The 13452-nt window shown below is 42.3% G+C and overlaps 1 pseudogene; it reads right to left on the reverse strand.

The window, feature by feature from the left end:
• The window catches only part of LOC124012039, a 72017-nt pseudogene extending 61904 nt beyond the window's left edge, over nucleotides 1–10113 (reverse strand).
• Between the last annotated feature and the right edge of the window lie 3339 nt (nucleotides 10114–13452).

Here is a 13452-nt window from a genome sequence, read left to right on the forward strand (position 1 = left end):
GCATATAATCGATGCAATGCAGGGTGATTATTTAACAAAAGCGCATTTGCGAAAAAAGCACAATCATTGCACGACTGTACCTAACCATAAACACCAATGCCTTTCTTAAAATCAATACACAGAAGTATATTTTTAAACCTGCACATTTAGCTAAAAGAAATCCAGGTTAGCAGGCAATATTAACCAGGTGAAATTGTGTCACTCCTCGTGTTCATTGCGCACAGAGTCAGGGTATATGCAACAGTTTGGACCACCCGTTACGAACTAATTTGCCAGAATTTTACGTAATTATGACATAACAGTGAAAGGTTGTACAAAATAACAGCAATTTAGACTTAGGGATGCCGTTCCGTTAGATAAAATACGGAACGGTTCCGTATTTCACTGAAATAATAAACGTTTTGTTTGCTAAATGATAGTTTCCGTATTCAACCACATTAATGACCAAAGGCTCGTATTTCTGTGTGATTGTGTTATAATTAAGTCTATGATTTGATATTTTATAGAGCAGTCTGACTGAGCGATGGTAGGCAGCAGCAGGCTTGTAAGCATCCATTCAAACAGCACTTTCGTGTGTTTTGCCAGCAGCTCTTCGCTGTGCTTCAAGCATTGCGCTGCTTATGACTTCAAGCCTGTCAACTCCCGAGATGAGGCTGGTGTCACAGATGTGAAATGGCTAGCTAGTTAGTGGGGTGCGCGCTAATATCGTTTCAAACATCACTCGCTCTGAGACTTGAAGTAGTTGTTCCCCTTGCTCTGCATGGGTAACGCTGCGTCGAGGGTGGCTGTTGTCGATGTGTTCCTGGTTCGAGCCCAGGTAGGAGCGAGGAGGGGGACAGAAGCTATACTGTTACACTGGCAATACTATAGTGCCTATAGTCAAAGGTATATGAAATACAAATGTTAGAGAGAGAAATAGACCTACAAATACTATATTAACTACAACCTAAAAACCTCTTACCTAGGAATATTGAAGTCTCATGTTAAAAGGAACCACCAGCTTTTATATGTTCTCATATTCTGAGCAAAGAACTTAAACGTTAGCTTTCTTACATGGCACATATTGCACTTTTACTTTCTTCTCCAAAACTTTGTTTTTGCATTATTTAAACCAAATTGAACATGTTTCATTATTTATTTGAGGCTAAATAGATTTTATTATTTATTAAGTTTAAAAAAGTGCTAATTCAGTATTGTTGTAATTGTCATTATTACAAATAAATAAAATACATTTAAAAAAATAAAAAACGTATTTTCTTTAAAAAAAAGTATATATATAAGTGTGAATATATAAGTGTGAATATATATATTTTTACATAAACAAGATTAAACGGTATCTGCATTTTTTGGGTCCTCCAATAAATCGGTATCGGTGTTGAAAAATTATAATCGGTTGACCTCTAGTGTATATACACAGTGTACAAAACTGTAGCTCAGTTGGTAGAGCATGGCGCTTGTAACGCCAGGGTAGTGGGTTCGATCCCCGGGACCACCCATACGTAGAATGTATGCACACATGACTTTAAGTCGCTTTGGATAAAGGCGTCTGCTAAATGGCATATATTATTATTATTATATTATTAAGGACACCTGCTGTTTCCATGACAGACTGAACAAGTGAAAGTTATGATCCTTTATTGATGGCACTTGTTAAATCCACTTCAATCAGCATATAGAATGTAGATGAAGGGGAGGAGACAGGTTGAAGAATTCTCAAGCCTCGAGACATGGATTGTGTATGTGTACCATTCAGAGGGTGAAAGGGCAAGAAACAATTTACGTGCCTTTCAATGGGGAATGGTAGTAGGTGCCAGGCGTACTGGTTTGTGTCAAGAACTGCAAAGCTGTAGGGTCGCTCACACAACAATTTCCTGTGTTTATTAAGAATGGTCCACCATCAAAGGACATCCAGCCAACTTGACAACTGTGTGAAGCATTGGAGTCAACATGGGCCAGCATCCCTGTGGAACGCTCGACACCTTTTAGTCCATGCCCTGACGACTTGAGGATGTTGAGGGGAAAAGGGGGGGTGCAACTCAATATTAGGAAAGTGTTTTTAATGTTTTGTACATTCAGCAGGAGATTGAGTCTTTATCTATGACAGTATAAACAACAAGAGCCAGGCAATAAAGGAAGACATCTGTTAACAGACTGCACCAAGCGAGTCCAGCAGCCCAGCCAACAAGCAACATGACAAAAAGCAAACAGTGTTGTTTAAGGGGGGGGGGATTAACTTCCAACTTGTTGCTATTTTCCCCAGGAGGAGCGGTAAGGAGAGAGGGAGAGAAGAATAGGGGGGTGGGTGGTGGTAGCGTTATAAGCAGTGTTTGTCAGCGGAGCACGTTGGGAGTTATAACAGGCGGACTTTGGAAAGACGACATGGGCCTAGACCACAGTCGCAGTTGACGGGAATAGCCACAGAAACAGAACTGGTCAACAGGACTGTCCACATAGTGGTAGTGAGTGACCAAAGGAAATTGTTACATTTGGGGAAGGATGGGGTCTGTGCTGGTGGGCCTTCCCACTCCACAACACTAATAGGACAAGTCAGAACACAAGGAAATACAGATAAATGTACAAATAGTTATAACTATGTAATAACTTAAAAAGTTGAAAGGATCTTATCCCTGCTATATCGTCACTGCAGTCCACACTGTTAGACAGGGTGCCTCGTCTGACCGGCTACACGTACCTGCTGTAGCACTGAGCCTGTGGGTTTTTGGCCGTGGGTCAACTCCAGACCTATTCTTGGTCCCCGAGACCCAGACAGACTTATCAGGCAGAAAAGTATGCATAGATTAACTGTCTAGTGTATGTTATAAAGAGACCTATGGCTTTCATCACTGGATTGCTAACTACACCAATAAAACCAAATCAGGCGAAAGCGAGCACTCCCGTTGCCACACACACACCTGAGTGAAAAACAAGCCGCTCAAATACACCACCGCACAGATCATGTTAAATCAGGCTTCCTCGATGTTGTAAAACACTGGCGGAGGTTTTCACCCATGTGTGTGTGTGTGTGTGTGTGTGTGTGTGTGTGTGTGTGTGTCCCTGTAAAATAACCAAAACTTTATTCATAGGGCTTAGCTTTAATTGGCTGCTGTGTTATTGTGGTTATGAGCATTGTTTATCTTGTCGTGATTGCGTTTCAAGCGGCCCCCGCTACGTAAACAAGCAAATGAAAACTTAGACAACCGAAAAGCGCCTTGGGTCGTCTGGCGATACTGGTGGAGCTCTGGGTACATAAAAACTAGTCAGGTGGTCGTTTTCTTTTTTGGAGAATCATTCAAATACAAACAATGAATGGGTCTGAGACAGTTAATCTGTTTGGAAAATATTTCAGCCTTTGGAAACGACTGAAAAGAGGGATAAACAGGGTGTATGTGGTACGTAACAGCATTGTAATTGCTGTGTCAATAAGATATCACCCTGCATTAATGTTGTATGCCTTTCGTTTTCTTTATATTTCTAATGGACATTTAAATAATTGATGGCCGATGCAATCCATTATTTTCTGGGCATGACTGCTCCCACACAACAGCAGCAGTCTGCTGCTTTTCAAAATGGACTGTTCCGTTGTCGTGGTAGCCAGGAGGACATACTCTGCATCCCAAATGGGACCCTGTTCCCTATATAGTACACTACTTATTGGTCAAAAGCAGTGCAATACATAGGGAATAGTGCCGTTTGGTACACAGGGGCCATCCAAATCTGTTACTGGAGATCTGTCCCGTAGGTTTTCACTCCAATCCTAATCTAGCACACCTGCTTCAATAAATATCTGGTTGATAAACAGAATCAGGTTAGTTACAACTGGGGTTGGAGGGAAAACCTACAGGAGGGTAGCTGTCCAGGAACAGGGTTGGAGAGCCCTGGTCTTCAACAATAATGTATGCTGGCTGCTGGCTAGGAATAGCCTCCTACGCTAACGCCACACAAGCGCTTCTGTTCTACTTGCTAAACAGATTTAATGAATCCTGTACTCAACAAAAAAGCTATTCCTTTGTTTCGTTTGACCACTCCACTGATTCCCGTCTGTCTATCCATCCGCTCTGTCGTTTGTTCAGAAGTTGCAGAATTTCCTACTTGGTTGGTCACAAATCAAAAATGTTAAATTAGGCTTGAGCACGAGTAATGACTTATAGGGCGCTGCAGCGAGCTACGTACAGTAAGTGGTTCAGGTCAGGAGACAGACTCCCTCAAGCTGCTAACTGGTGAGAGACATTTAGAGAAGAATATTTTCTGAGCCAGCTAGAGGATGTCCTCAGCGAGTCTACTGCCGTCACCCTATGGATTTGTCCCAAAAGGCACCATATAGTGCACTACTTTTGATCAGGGCCCATAAGTAGTGCACTATATAGGGAACAGCCATTTTGGACAGAGGGACACTCAAAACAGAGACCTTTAGGGTTCAATATTTTCCCTCTCAGCTAGTTGTGTCAGCCTGTCTCCGGAGTGTTGTTGTTCAAACACTGAGGCCCTGTGAGGGAAAGGATGGGAAAAGCAAGGCGTGAATAACCCCTCTGAATGCTTTGGGTGAGACCAACCAATTGAGCTTCCTATGAGGAGAAGCGCAATCATGTCGCCATATGGGGAGGGGACACCGAGAGAGATTCCCCCTGCTGCCTCCCGGCCTCAACTGTCTCCGCACATTAAGTGGAGCTGACGAAGTAACAACCAACTTTTATCCCCTTTAATTTCCTTGGGTAGTTTAGAAAACACAGCACAGATGTCTCAAGACACACAACCTGCAGGGCTCTCTCTTTGATGAACGCTTTACAAGTGGGACCTCCATAAATTCAGATTGCGAGAGAGGCGAGAAACGAAAGAGGAAGTTTGAAAAGATGAAAGTGCAATGTCAATGAAATGAAAACCTAACAGAGTTGCATGTTCAGAGCAAACGTTTACATATCTGCGGCTGGGGAAAAAACAAATCAGACTGGAGTGGTTGTGGTAGGTTTCCTCATACCATCTCACCAAGACGAGAAAGGAGAACGCAACGGTTCAGAAGGTGACCTTACATTAATACATCCTATAGGCCAGGGGTATTCAACGCCTACTCTACGAGGTCCGGAGCCTGCTGGTTCTCTCTTCTACCTGATAATGAATGACACCCACCCGGTGTCCCCCAGGTCTAAATCAACACCTGATTAGAGGGGAACAATGACAAAAGCAGCAGAACTGGCTTTGAGGACCAGGGTTGAATTTGATGGCTATAGTATATCAAATTGAAAAAAATACCTATATACCTATCCGTGTATGGATAAACCTGTAACACACTAAACAGCCACAACACTGTGGTCCATGAAGTCTATATGCCAGCGTATGGCCCCTAGATGGGACAGAGACCCCTTTCTCTGGGGAGCTGCACTGTCATGGTTACGCTCCTACTATATACGCTGTCTGTGTGTCTACATGTCTCCACAAAATAGAAAAAAGGCCTTAGTGTGCACTTTGAGCTGCCCAGTGCTCTGCCTGCCGGTAAACAGGGCGGTGCTGCAGACACAGGCAGGCCACTGAACAGTTTAACCCTTTATCTCATCCAATCAGGGGCTGAGTTGGCCAGCCGGGGACAAACTTTGCCCAGAGTGGTTAACCTCCCGGCAGCCGGCAGGGCTACGTGTCTGGACTGGAGCTACTGCGGAGAGTAGAGGCTGAATGCTCACGACAGTAAGGGTCACCACTGGAGAATGAGAGGGCACACAAACAGAAGGTCTACTTAAATCAACCTGTACAGTCTATAGATGACCCGTCTCCCTGATAAACAAGCAGCAGAATCACCTCTCTGACCCCCCCCCCCCCTCTCAGTTAACACCTCCACACACACACACACACAACCTAAATACCCATCCCTGTATCTGTAAGGTCACCTTTACATTCAGAACCCTTGCCAGAAGGAGACCTACACTACCGTTCAAACGGTTGGGGTCAATTAGAAACTTCCTTGTTTTTGAAAGAAAAACTTTTTTGTCCATTAAAATAACATCAATTGATCAGAAATATAGTGTAGACATTGTTAATGTTGTAAATTACTATTGTAGCTGGAAACTCACTGTTGACGTTGAGACTGGTGTTTTGCTGGTACTATTTAATGAAGCTGCCAGTTGAGTACATGTGAGGCGTCGGTTTCTCAAACTAGACACTAATGTACTTGTCCTCGTGCTCTGTTGTGCACCGGGGCCTCCCACTCTTTCTATTCTGGTTAGACAGTTTGCTCTGTTCAGTGAAGGGAGTAGTACACAGCGTTGTACAAGATCTTCAGTTTCTTGGCAATTTCTCACATGGAATAGCCTTCAATGCTCAGAACAAGAATAGACTGACGAGTATCAGAAGAAAGTTATTTGTTTCTGGCCATTTTGAGCCTGTAATCGAACCCACAAATGCTGATACTCAACTGGTCTAAAGGCCAGTTTTACTGCTTCTTTAATCAGAACAACAGTTCTCAGAGGTGCTAACATAATTGCCAAATGTCTCCAGCTAACAGCTTCAACCAGAAACAACAATTCGCCAGTGATCAGTGTTCCTTCTCATATTGCATGCAGGGCCTCATCTACACCACAAAGATCCTTATTAACACTTTGCAGGGTCAACATACAGCCATTCATATCGTCGAACACCATTAAGGACACACACACAGTTCCAAAACTTTCACACAAAAGGTCACAAAAGCGGTGTTTAAACAGACACCGCCAGGCTTTAGCAGACGTGTGAATCAGATGAATTGGGTCAAAGAGTTGTTCAGAGACAGCAGTAGAACAGGCTGTTCCTACAGGGCCACAAAGAGGCAGCAGCAGAACAGGCTGTTATAGGGGCACAATGAAGCCATTTAGGCCAGAATGGACATGTATCAAATCATACAAATAGATAAACACATTCTTAGGGCCTAATGAATGTAGGGTGAAATAAATACACACTAGTCTATAGACCTGAGGGTAGTGAAGTAGTAGGCTACAGTGCAATCAGGTCATTATCAGGTTTCTCAGGGGCCTGGTGAAATGCAACACTGCATTTACCCATTGGATTATTAACAAAATGTCCACTTTTTAAGGGAGTAGACCCTTCTCAGTGCTCCATTCACATAAGGATAAGTGTTCCCAGTCTGTCACTTCAGAGTGACCTGCTGTAAGTAAGATGGACTTGATGAATGAACACCTCGGGGTGTTGCAGTCCACCAACTTAGCAGCTACACACCCTCAGTGTGTACAGCAGCTGGGCTGGCTCCCTACACTACCCTTCAGTTAAAACATCACACACACCCTGTGTCTTGGGAATAAGGAACTTTGGTCACTAAGTGTCATGTGATCAGAGTCTCCTGTCTCATCTGTTCCTGCTGTGGGAGGCATAGGTACTGTATCACCATGGTTACTGTGTCACCACCACTAACCACTCCATAGTAACCCCTACATCCCCCCGGCTGACTGATTGTCACACTTCACGAGGACAGAAGGAGTGTTGAGCGCCGGGTGCCGATTAATCATGACTACGGGGTGGACTTCTTATCCTGACCATGTGACCTGAACAGGAAACATTCTGGGCCCTCAATACAGGCTCTAAATTTGGGGTGGCAGGTAGCCTAGTGCTTAGAGCATCGGGCCTATTAAGTTGCTGGGTCGAATCCCCGAACTGACAAGGTAAAAATCTGTCTTTCTGCCCATGAACAAGGCAGTTAACCCACTGTTCCACGGTAGGCCGACATTGTAAGTAAGAATTTGTTCTTAACTGACTTGCCTAGTTAAATTAAGGTTAAATAAAAAAACAGGCTCTAACTAGGACTAAGTAGGGCTTCAGTCAGGACAAACTCCTGTAGTAACAAGGAGAACTATGAACTGAGTTCTGTGCCGATTCAGATTGATCATAACATCAGTAGAGGGGGTACAGAGGGAACGGTATTTGGCAGGCGATGCCTTGGTTCAGTATGGACAATCAGAGACATTGGGAGAATCTCAATTGCATCCTCCTCTTGCCCCACCTCCTTCTCAAAACCCGTTGGCTGAGAAAGCCAGAGGTCCTTCACCTCCAATGGGTTTTGAGGCAGCGCGAAGGGTATACAATTGAGATTCTCCCTGAGAGATCAGTTGAGGAGAACTGGTTGCTGTGAAAACATGTAGAGCGCAGGGCCGTCCAGTTCCCAATGCAAATATTCAATAGAGATATCCAATAAGCCACAAATACAACACTTAACAGCCTTTTGGCCACAGCAAGACTTAAAAATGGCAATTTGATGTCTCAGAGATGTGGCGTGCAGTCCCTTGAATACGCCATCTTTGTAGATTAGGAGCGAATACAACTGATAAGAGGGCCCACGAATACAATGATGATAGATGTTCTTTGGATAGATAACAGATCCAATATCATGGGAACTAATATACAGCCAACTGATTCGCCCACTGATTCACACAACAAAAGGGACATATACAGGGTGGCAATTTCATTATGGGTGTGAGAATGTTAACACTTTTCAGGTAAAAAAAAAACAAACAAAGGTCATGTAAGACTATCAACAATAACATCCAGCTTCCAAAGAAGTGTGTGATTCATAGAGAGACAACCGTTACTTTGCATAACAGGGTTCTAGCTATGCAACGGCGATTGAAATGCATTTTCATATCATTTCAATAGTGTACTGATTTATATGGGCATTACCTCCCTGTCTCGTAAGTAGGCCGAGTCGAGTCTACATGGGACACTCTTCACGCCACTTTGATACAAAGTGATTTGTTGCAGGTTAGGAGAGCATTTTTTGTAACCTTAACCTCAAGTCTCCTAACGTGCTGCGTAAGTCCTCCTAACCTGCTACAAAAAAAGTCACTTCGGTATCAAAGTGGCGTGAGTCTACATAGACTAGACTATGGAGAAGACTGAACATTCTCATTTCCTGTGACAACCAGGAACTGCTTTCAAAAGCATTCCTTTTCAGAACACAAGTCAATTGGAATTCATTCACGACATTGTGAGAGTTGTCAATGTGATCTGTTTGTTAGATCCATACATTAGTCAAACCTACACTTAGGATTTTGACATTAAAGCATGTGCTCATAAACTATTATGCTATGAGTATTTCAGTTGCCTTGCCTTGGAATGCGAATGTTGCACAGTATGGGACCATTTTCATGAATGCTTTGAAATAGGCCCAATGTTGGAATTTGCATCAAATCACTGAAAAGCTCAACAGCATGCAGGCTGTCATCAGAACAAGATGTAGCCTAGGAGGCCATACAATACTATAATCGGATTTGAAATCCACTTCTTGCTATTCATGAATTGTCGATAATTGTGTTGTAGCAAACAAAGATTCGAGATGCTGCATAAACTTTGTGCAGCTGGGGGGAAGTGATTAGCGAGGCAACGTACGCAAATTCGAAATAATCGAAAGTGTTACATTTGAATAGCTACAATGTATCCGCTCTGTGGTAAGGATCCAAAGCAAGACATGAATATGATCAAGCTCAGACTTACGTAACGTCTCAACTTTTTTTCTGGAGGAGATTTTCTTAACCAGCCCGAGCACACCACATCTCCCCCGCTCATCTTTCCTCCTTTCTTCCTCGCCGTCTGGATGTTTAGGCCGAGATTGTTTTGAGTGAACCTGCAAATATTGACAGGGAGCGGTCAATGGAAAAAAAAAACAGGGGAAAAAAATACGTCGCATTGGTTGAGATTTTATGAGTTGGGTAAGCGATAAATACCGTCACACCTCCTAGTCTGCGCTGCGAGTCACCAACAGCGACTTTACGACAGTTCTCTGAAATGTATCAACCTATTTTGTCAAGAAGTGTGTTAAATAGCCAAATTAAATCCCAAAGTGTCGTGCGTCCGTGGTTACCTTCTTCTGGATAGGTTTCGTACTCCAAGCAGAATAGTTGCTTGCAAGTGAAACTCGCCGAGTTTGGCTTTCAGTGAACGCGCTTTTATGCAATTCCTTCCAAAGTAGAACAAATATTTGTAAGCACACTAGGATACTTATTTTCCTCTCCTTTCCGACGCATAATTGTTTCACGGAAAGTACAATGCCTTTTCACCCAAAAACGTAGCGTTTCACCGACCTTCCTCCCAGTTTCACTCCCTGTGGTTGCTAATTGTGATTGACAGATCGGCAGCTCTGTGTTTTCCCTGAACTCAGCCTGACAGCCTCCTTTGGAACACGCAGGCAGAGGGAGAGGCGGCGTGCAGGAAAAAAATAACCAACACGCCATGGGACATGTAGTTCTCAATTGTTTGGCGTTTCTCCCCCCAAAACAAATAACCGCATTTTGATCAATTATTTTTTGCATATGGTTAGTATTGATTTACACCCATCTGATTGAATACCGTTGGGAAAAGATGGCTTTCTAATGACTGAACGGAATAACAAAGAAACTGCATTCCAGTGTTCAATGTAGGACCTCTCATGCCATGCGCACGTGGAAACTACACTTACCACAATGCGCGCCACTTGTGCGCTCGAAGTCATGCAACCTCGAAGAAATGACCGTACAATTAGAAAGTTGGCGATTGCCATTACATTATATATATGTGTGTAAGTGTGAGCACCAAAACCAGAAACAACAAAACTCGAATAGGAACATTATAATTTCAGCAACAATAAATAAAACAGATCTATTCGTCATATGTTTTACCTTTATTTATCCAGGCAAGTCAGTTAAGAACACATTTCTATTCACAATGTTGGCCGACGCTGGGCTAATTCTGCGGGTGCCCTATGGGACTCCGAATCACTGCCGGTTGTGATACAGCCTGGATTCGATCCATTGTGTCTGTAGTGACGCCTCGAGCACTGAGACACGGTGCCTTAGACCCCTGCACCACTCAGGAGCCCAAATGGATGAAATGTCTTTGTTGCTTCATTGCAAGAGTAGGCTATCCATCCCTTGAAGACTCTAGAAGTGTTGTTCTTGTAGACCCTGAGCCTGACTATTGGCAATTTGACAGAGATGAGTTCCCATGAGGGTTAAAGTATCTGTGGAATCCTGGAATGTTATTGTAATGGTAAAAAGCTCTCCACAGTATTTTGGCTATTAGCCTGTATTTGTAAGTGCATCTATAATATTTGACTGCCACTTTCTAATGGGTTTGAGCATAGTATACATGAAGATCAATATTGTTGTGATTAACGAATAGTCAACTGATGTACCAAAACAAATATGAACTTTTCATATAACTTACTAATACAAATTAATAACTATTATTGTGCACAACAGCCATCACAGGGCGGCAGGGATCCTAGTGGTTAGAGCATTGGACTAGTAACCGGCAGGTTGCTGGATCGAATCCCCGAGCTGACAAGGTAGAAATCTGTGGTTCTGCCCCTGAACAAGGCAGTTAACCCACTGTTCCTAGGCTGTTGTTGTAATTAATCATTTGTTCTTATTTGACTTTCCTAGTTTAAAAAAAAACTATTAAATGTATGACTCAGGCAACACAATAACATTCAAACAATGTATTAATCATATGCAGATTCACAACTAAGTACAGCCATGACCCACCCAGTTGTGAGTGAGACTTTACATTCTAATATTAATCCATTTAAACATTCACATAGCCATTAAAGATATTTGTCACAGCATAGCTCCATACAGCAGTTGAGGACAACAATAGAGTACATTTGTCAGTCTACCATCCATAATACTATTGATCCTAATTGTCAATCTCTTCCAAAATCCTATTCAGCCTGGGAGATAATTTTTCCTTTTAACTGTGTGCTCCTCAAGATGGGTCTGTGACACCATAGAGCTGAAAGAAAGATATTGCTGTGGTAAAAGTTCTAGTCACTGGTATTTTGCTGAGCCATGCTAGTCAATGGGGAACTTAACAGGAGCATAAATCCCAACTTCATGGTCCCCAATAGACAACTGGAAAAAGAGAGAGGAAGGGAGGGAGACAGAGAAGGCATTATGTTTATTAAATTACATTTTAAATAAGTGGTTCCAGAGTTCATGCTTTTGCAAGGGACTTAAACTTTTATGAGAAAGGCATTAAAACCAATTGCATTTGACGTGCCAACCACAGAAAAATAAAAACAATCAAAACATGATTTGTATTTGTATGGGGATGTTAGCTGCTCATCAAATCATCCCACGTTGGTTTTTGCCTTCATTGTTATCACATTGAAATCTCTGCAATAAGAGGGGTTATAGCATCCATTTTAAAGCCCACCGCCACAATAATAGTATTTCATAACTTCAAATGAATTCTAGTGTACTTCATATGTTCCCAGAGGGATGTTGTTTTGCCACAATGGCAATAAATGCAATAGACTGAAAAAGTTGTTCCTAAAAAGTGCAGCTTGGCAAATCTACATACAATACTGAAAAAATGTATAAATGCAACAATTTCAACGAGTTTACTGAGTTACAGTTATAAGGAATATACAGTGCCTTGCGAAAGTATTCGGCCCCCTTGAACTTTGCGACCTTTTGCCACATTTCAGGCTTCAAACATAAAGATATAAAACTGTATTTTTCTGTGAAGAATCAACATCAAGTGGGACACAATCATGAAGTGGAACGACATTTATTGGATATTTCAAACTTTTTTAACAAATCAAAAACTGGGCGTGCAAAAGAGAAATTAACATTAAATGTAATTATATGGCAACAGCTCTGGTAGAGATTCCTTCAGTCAGCATGCCAATTGCACACCCTCAAAACTTGAGACATTTGTGGCATTGCATTTGTGGCATTGCGTTGTGTGGCAAAACTGCACAGTTTAGAGTGACTTTTTATTGTCCCCAGCACAAGGTGCACCTGTGTAATGATCATGCTGTTTAATCAGCTTCTTAATATGCCACACCTGTCATGTGGAAAGATTATCTTGGCAAAGGAGAAATGCTCACTAACAGTGATGTAAACAAACTTGTGCACAAAATTTGAGAAAAATAAGCTTTTTGTGAGTATGGAACATTTCTCGGATCTTTTATTTCAGCTCATGAACATGCTTTACATGCTGCATTTATATTTTTGTTCAGTATATTTGGGCAATCTGAACCTGCTGATGAAGCTGCTCTGGTGCTATCAAAAAAAGGCCACACTTGATATCATACAACACTGAGTTGTGTAACTTACAGGGAATGCCATTGCTCTATAAAACTTTTGATGTGTCCTTACAAAACTGTACAAGTGAAACGCAAATGGATCGGTCAATTAATAATTGAGTGTCATTGATTTTTCCCAAATGCTTTTTGAGGCGATTACAGTGCTACTACTACAGTGTGTTGTAAACCTAATGGCAGGGATACCGAATAGCACAGAAATGCCCCATTTGCAAACCACAAGCTTGCATTGCTACATTACACATATTGGCTATGCCATTAGTAACAGCAAGTGTGCTGATAGGGTCAACCGTTGCATACCATTCTCTCCCATTTCCTATTCATGTAGTGCCACTATTGCAAGTCTAATGCTACTGTTTTAAGACCCATTACAGAAAGATGCTTCTCGATATCCTTTTGGA

The sequence above is a fragment of the Oncorhynchus gorbuscha genome, linkage group LG24 (assembly GCF_021184085.1).
Source record: "Oncorhynchus gorbuscha isolate QuinsamMale2020 ecotype Even-year linkage group LG24, OgorEven_v1.0, whole genome shotgun sequence".
NCBI lineage: Eukaryota > Metazoa > Chordata > Actinopteri > Salmoniformes > Salmonidae > Oncorhynchus > Oncorhynchus gorbuscha.